Source organism: Cydia fagiglandana, chromosome 27 (genome assembly GCF_963556715.1).
Source record: "Cydia fagiglandana chromosome 27, ilCydFagi1.1, whole genome shotgun sequence".
NCBI lineage: Eukaryota > Metazoa > Arthropoda > Insecta > Lepidoptera > Tortricidae > Cydia > Cydia fagiglandana.
In genome coordinates, this window is record NC_085958.1 from 2,124,433 (window position 1) to 2,131,370 (window position 6,938).

A 6,938-nucleotide genomic window follows, 5' to 3' on the forward strand; every position below is an offset into this window, starting at 1 on the left:
GCGAAGCTAATGACAATTGTCACAAGAAATACGACTATTGTCACGAAATTCCGACACAGAACTCATTTGATGTCAAGAATAACCGAAAGTTGTTTGAAATCTTGTGACAATTTGTCATCATACTCATCATTATCATCATAAACATCACAAGAGAAATACCTGTTTTTTGCCGATATAATAAAGTTTTTTTAAATAATACAATGATGGTGACAAACAGGAATACGGCCCGCCCGATGGTGAGCGATAACCGTAGCCCATGGATGCCTGTGACGTCAGCAACAATGAGACTTGTCGAATGGTCACACCTGTCACGTTGGTGAAATAGGGGCCTGAAGATGGACCTGCTCATGGACTACTCGAGGAAACATAATAAAAAATATTTTTAAATTGTAGACATAGGGAATTGGAAGGAATTGTAGGGCTGCCTTTTTTTATTTTTTCTTGTAATTCTATAATAAATTGAGATATATATTTTTTTTTTCTTCGGGTAGTCATGAGCAGGTCCATCTTCTGGTGCCAGGTTATCGTTGAATTTTGGGACACGTGGTATAATATTTAAGTGTATACCTTTACACTATCTTATATATTATACCGTATCTTTAGGTATTTAAATAAAAGTAAACCTCCTTAAGCCAGTTGAGGGTAGATGAAAACATTACAATCATTACATGATCAACTAATGTATGTTAAGGCACAGAATAAATAATAGGACTAGGTACAGAAGACTCACTCTTTAACAAAACGCGTCTGTTACGATCAGCACAGATATGGCCGCTAGGTGGCGACAGCGCCACGCGCGGCTTATGGCTTTCCCCAAAATTGGGGTGGAACGGATGTACTTTTAGCTACCTGTAGTAAAGCGACGAAATCGCGGAGTGAGCCACGCTGGTTAAAATCTGGTCGATAAGTGACTCATCCAGGCAGTTCTGTATAATTTGTATTTGGTTGGTTAACTACCCGAAAATGTACAAATTGTTTGTTTATTTTTTTTATACCTAAAGATACAGACTATACCTACTCAAATGCCAATATTATTGTAGGTTTAATAATGAAAATATGAACTTAATTGTAAATAGTAGTTAGACAGTCGTTAATTTTATAATAAACGTGTTGTTTTAAACATTTGGTTTTATTAATATCCTTATAGGGTCATTGCGTCATCGTCAGATTAATTACAACAGCACAAATAACAGCAACAACAACATTACCAACAACAACACATCAACAACAGCTCGAACAACACAACACGCGCACCGCGAGCCCTCGGGCCCCGCGCACAGGGCTGCTTAAATCTAGTTTTATGTTTATGGCGGCACTCAACCTTTAGGATTCCGTACCTCAAAAGGAAAAAACTGAACCCTTATAGGATCACTCACTGTCCGTCTGTCACAGCCTGTTTTCTCTGAAACTACTGGACTAATTAACTTGAAATTTGTTACACGTATGTAAATTAGTGACCCAAAGATGGGAACGTAACGTAAACAAATGAATTTTAAACAAACAAAAATGATATAGAAAAAAAATAAGTACCTACTTACACAAAATAGTTCTTTACCTATAGATGACAGGAACACCAATTAGAAATGTGCAGTCAAGCGTGAGTCGGACCTAACGTACGGAACCCTTCGAACGCACTAGACAGGTTTTATCTTTTGTCAAATCCATGGTATAATAATATACTCCGCCTGGGTACCCTTAGTGCCATGCCTTATGGGAAACGGTCGCAGAGATAGTTCAGAGCCGGAAACCGCTACCAACTTTTAGTATGTTGTTGGGCATGGCATTGGGTCTCCAAAACTGCCGGGAGACGGCGGCGCCGGCCATCTACTTCAGCGGAATGACGTCATCAAAATGACTCCCGCTTCGTTGCGAATATTGCATACTGCACCCAAATTATGCATAGCACATACACGTGTGGGGTATTAAATGAAAGCTAATTAAATAAACTATATTTTATTCATACAATGTGTATCAAAATATGCAACAGTTTAAGAAAAATTTACAAAATAATAAAACTTACGTAAAAAAATATTTGATTATTTGGGTTTTACAACCAAACCAAAGGTCGGACGATAAAGCAATGTACTACAACATTAAAGATGACGTCTCAAGCCATACACTGATATCAATAAAATCAAAATTGAACCAAATATGTGGAAATTATGCATCAAAATGTAGATATTTGCCCATACAAATGCATAAAAGTTAAAAAAATCAAAATTGGTCATTTTCAGGATAATCCGCATAAGCTTCTAGTATGTTATTAGCAATATGACCTGGATTCTAAAACTGCCGGGAGACCATCTCTGTTGTTCCTCAGTTACAAATAATGACGTCATATAAATAATCACTGCCGAATTTCGTAAAATGTAAATTATAGCTATACCACGAGTCTCACATACACGTGAGTGACAATGTAATGAAAGGTTATTAAATGTATTATGATTCACTTAAACATTGTTTGTAAAAAAAATGTACGGTTTCAGAGCTAGAAACAACGAAATACCACTTTTTATGGAAAAAGTAGATATGTATCAATTTTATAGCTAAACTAAAACCGTCAAAAATTTTTTGCGTATAATATTTGAAAAACTAGTTATTCAACTATATATCACAATTTAAATTTTACATTTCCGACAAAAACTGTGGTAGGTGTGGAAAAAAAACTAAAGCGCCCCAACAATTCTACCTTAATGCGCTCATATTATGCAAGGAATAGTTCTATTTATCGAGTATTAAATGAATGAACATTACATAAAATACATGAAAACGACATTTTCGAATGGAACCATAATTAAAAAAATAATAATTTACTTGATAAGTAAGCAATAAACTGTTTCTTTAAGTACCTAATCTCCTCCTTTCAAAGTCGGTTAAAATGTAGCTTTTGTGACCTGGGCTACAAAAACAAATAAATTGACACCTCATTTATCAAAATCAGTTCAGTTGTTTCATGTAAAAAATACATAATTACATACGTAGATAGCAAGCTCCTGCTGTAGTCGCGGTAAATATTAATATGAAATAGACTCTTATTGTCATGGCCTAACGCTACATTATTAGAGAAATGTAAAGTTACATGTCAGTAAGTAGGTACATGCCTAATACAAAATGCCTTATCGAGGTAAATGCCATATCAGTTCACTTAATGCGATACATAATTATATATTTAAGCCTCGATTAGCCTCGTACATACATACATCACTGGCTCAGTGACCCAAAGCAAGGAGGATCTTGGCCTCTGGCACAAAAGAGCGTCACTCTGCCCTATACTGGGTAAGTTGGGTATTCTTATAAAAGTGGAATCTTGATTGGTGCAAGGGTTTCAAGGCTGAGCTGAGAAGGCTGGCAGAATTTTCCCTCTGGTTCTCCGAAATACAGGTCACCCCTCTGATCATTCGAAGCCTCCATAAGGCATCTTGCTAACTCATCGAGGCGACGCCCGCTAGGCCTGCTAACATCTACGGCCTGAGGGTTTCAACGTTAGATGCCAAGCCACGCCAGGCCATAATAGTAAAGGTCTAATTATTGAATTTTAATTTTTTGTCCGACTACGGCAGAATTTGCTATCTATGCGTGCATGTTTAGGTACTGTTTGCATGAAACTACTGAACTGATTTTGATAAATTAGGTGTCAATTTATTTGTGTTTGTAGCTCAGGTCACAAAAGCTACATTTTAACCGACTTTGAAAGAAGGAGATTAGGTACTTAAAGAAACAGTATATTGCTTACTTATCAAGTAAATTATTATTTTTTTAACTATGGTTCCATTCGAAAATGTCGTTTTCATGTATTTTATGTAATGTTCATTCATTTAATACTCGATAAATAGAACTATTCTTTGCATAATATGAGCGCATTAAGGTAGAATTGTTGGGGCGCTTTAGTTTTTTTCCACACCTTCCACAGTTTTTGTCGGAAATGTAAAATTTAAATTGTGATATATAGTTGAATAACTAGTTTTTCAAATATTATACGCAAAAAATTTTTGACGGTTTTAGTTTAGCTATAAAATTGATACATATCTACTTTTTCCATAAAAAGTGGTATTTCGTTGTTTCTAGCTCTGAAACCGTACATTTTTTTTACAAACAATGTTTAAGTGAATCATAATACATTTAATAACCTTTCATTACATGAAACTCACGTGTATGTGAGACTCGTGGTATAGCTATAATTTACATTTTACGAAATTCAGCAGTGATTATTTATATGACGTCATTATTTGTAACTGAGGAACAACAGAGATGGTCTCCCGGCAGTTTTAGAATCCAGGTCATATTGCTAATAACATACTAGAAGCTTATGCGGATTATCCTGAAAATGACCAATTTTGATTTTTTTTACTTTTATGCATTTGTATGGGCAAATATCTACATTTTGATGCATAATTTCCACGTATTTGGTTCAATTTTGATTTTATTGATATCAGTGTATGGCTTGAGACGTCATCTTTAATGTTGTAGTACATTGCTTTATCGTCCGACTTTTGATTTGGTTGCAAAACCCAAATAATCGAATATTTTTTTACGTAATTTTTATTATTTTGTAAATTTTTCTTAAACTGTTGCATATTTTGATACACTTTGTATGAATAAAATATAGTTTATTTAATTGGCTTTCATTTAATACCCCACAAGTGTATGTGCTATGCATAATTTGGGTGCAGTATGCAATATTCGCAACGAAGCGGGAGTCATTTTGATGACGTCATTCCGCTGAAGTAGATGGCCGGCGCCGCCGTCTCCCGGCAGTTTTGGAGACCCAATGCTATGCCCAACAACATACTAAAAGTTGGTAGCGGTTTCCGGCTCTGAACTATATTCCCATAAGGCATATGACTACCTCTTCTCGTATTTTCTAGGTCACCTGACTGACACAAGCCTACGTCATCGTGCGACAGCGCTATATGATAATATGCGATAGCGCTATATATAGCGGCCATGTTATTGTGAAGTAGGTGTGTCACTCTGGGAAAGAAGACCATATTTTATTAGACTAATCGGTGCAAAACTGCAAAGTTAGCATGAACACGGTATAGTAATTTTCAACATGTGTTATTTCACACATTCATGTTATAAGATTGACATGCCATTCATTAACCCTCTTTAATCTTACAAGTCTTCAACGCCGTGTCAAATGCAGTTGGCAACGCCCCATATCATCATCGTGAAAGACATGTTTGTCTGCATGTCTGTGCTTAACTCTTTCATATTTGAAACCAGATTTTTATAACCACGTCTGTGACAAGTAACCTACAACGGTCACAGAATAAATAATAGTACTAAGTACAGATGACTCACTCTCTAACAAAACGCGTTTGTTATGATCAGGACAGATATGGCCGCTAGGTGGCGACAGCGCCACTCGCGGCTTATGGCTAGCCACCAAAATTGGTGTGGAACGGATGTGCTTTTAGCTACCTGTTGCAAAGCGACGAAATCGCGGAGTGAGCCCCGCCTGCTACGGTCTGCTTGATGCTACTCGTCCACCGGAGCCTATGGACGCCTGCAACTCCATGGGTGTTATATGCGCGTTGGCGATCCTTTAAAAACACACTCGTTTTGATTTGACTTGGCCAAATTTCCATTTTTACGGTGGGGACAACTCACACACATCAGGCGTCCATGGGCTGCGGTGACTGCTTACCATCAGACTGGCCGTATGCTTGTTTGCCACCGACGTGGTAGGTAAGAAAGTTTTGGGATCATCCATTAATTACGTCACACGAATTTCTAGGTTTTTTTACCCCTCCCTCCTTGTCACACTTGGTCACATTTTGCAAATCCCTCCCCACCTGTTGTGACGTCACATTTTAGGAAATTTTGTTTTCAACGAAATCGGCAATACCCGGCATTATTCACCAAGGAGGAGTTTTGGCCGAAGGGTGTCAAGTTTCGGCGGTTCCGCGGCCGGCTCCCTGACACTGCGGGGTTGCGTAATGCATCGCAGCCATAATGTGATTTGTAGTGTTTAGTTTTAAAATACATATACTTTTATAATATGTATGCTAGTTTTAAGGTATTTATGTATGGGCCACTAGTTGCCTGAAATAAAAATTTTCATTTCATTTACATTTATTATTTTAAAAAAATTTGGTAAAAGAAATATTAGTAATTGTATAACACAAAACCAATTTAGGAACGAAAATTAATTACCTACTTCCAAAACCTCATTATTTAAATGTTCAGCGAATAAAAAAATATAAATAAATTTTCGGCTACTGATAAAAAATAGTGATGAAGTTAAAATGACGTCACGATGTTTGTGACCCCCCCTCCCCCACAACATGTCACATTTTATTGGCCCCCTCTCACCCCCTAAACGTGTGACGTAATTAATAGATGACCCCAAATATCTATTGGAATATATAAAAATCTATTGTTAACTAGCAGTACCATAGAATAATATAAAGTTAGAAAGAAGGAGTGGTAACTCCACACATCAGTTTTCGACATAAATTCCGCTACTCGACGCTAGATGTCGACTACGAAATAACTCGCGTTTTGGTAAGAAAACTAAACTGCAAAACGTAATTAAAGACCAAAAAACCGGACAAGTGCGAGTCGGACTCGCCCACCGAAGGTTCCGTACTTTTTAGTATTTGTTGTTATAGCGGCAACGGAAATATACTTGGTCAAGCAGATCTTGTCAGTAAAAAAAGGCGGCAAATTTGAAAAATGTAGGCGTGAAGGGATATCGTCCCATAGAAAATTTGAATTTCGCGCCTTTTTTCACTGACAAGATTTGCTTGACCAGCTATACATCATCTGTGAAAATTTCAACTTTCTAGCTATCACGGTTCGCGAGATACAGCCTGGTGACAGACGGACGGACGGACGGACGGACGGACAGCGGAGTCTTAGTAATAGGGTACCGTTTTACCCTTGGGTACGGGACCCTAAAAAGTAAGAAATGTTGCCACTTTTTTACTAGC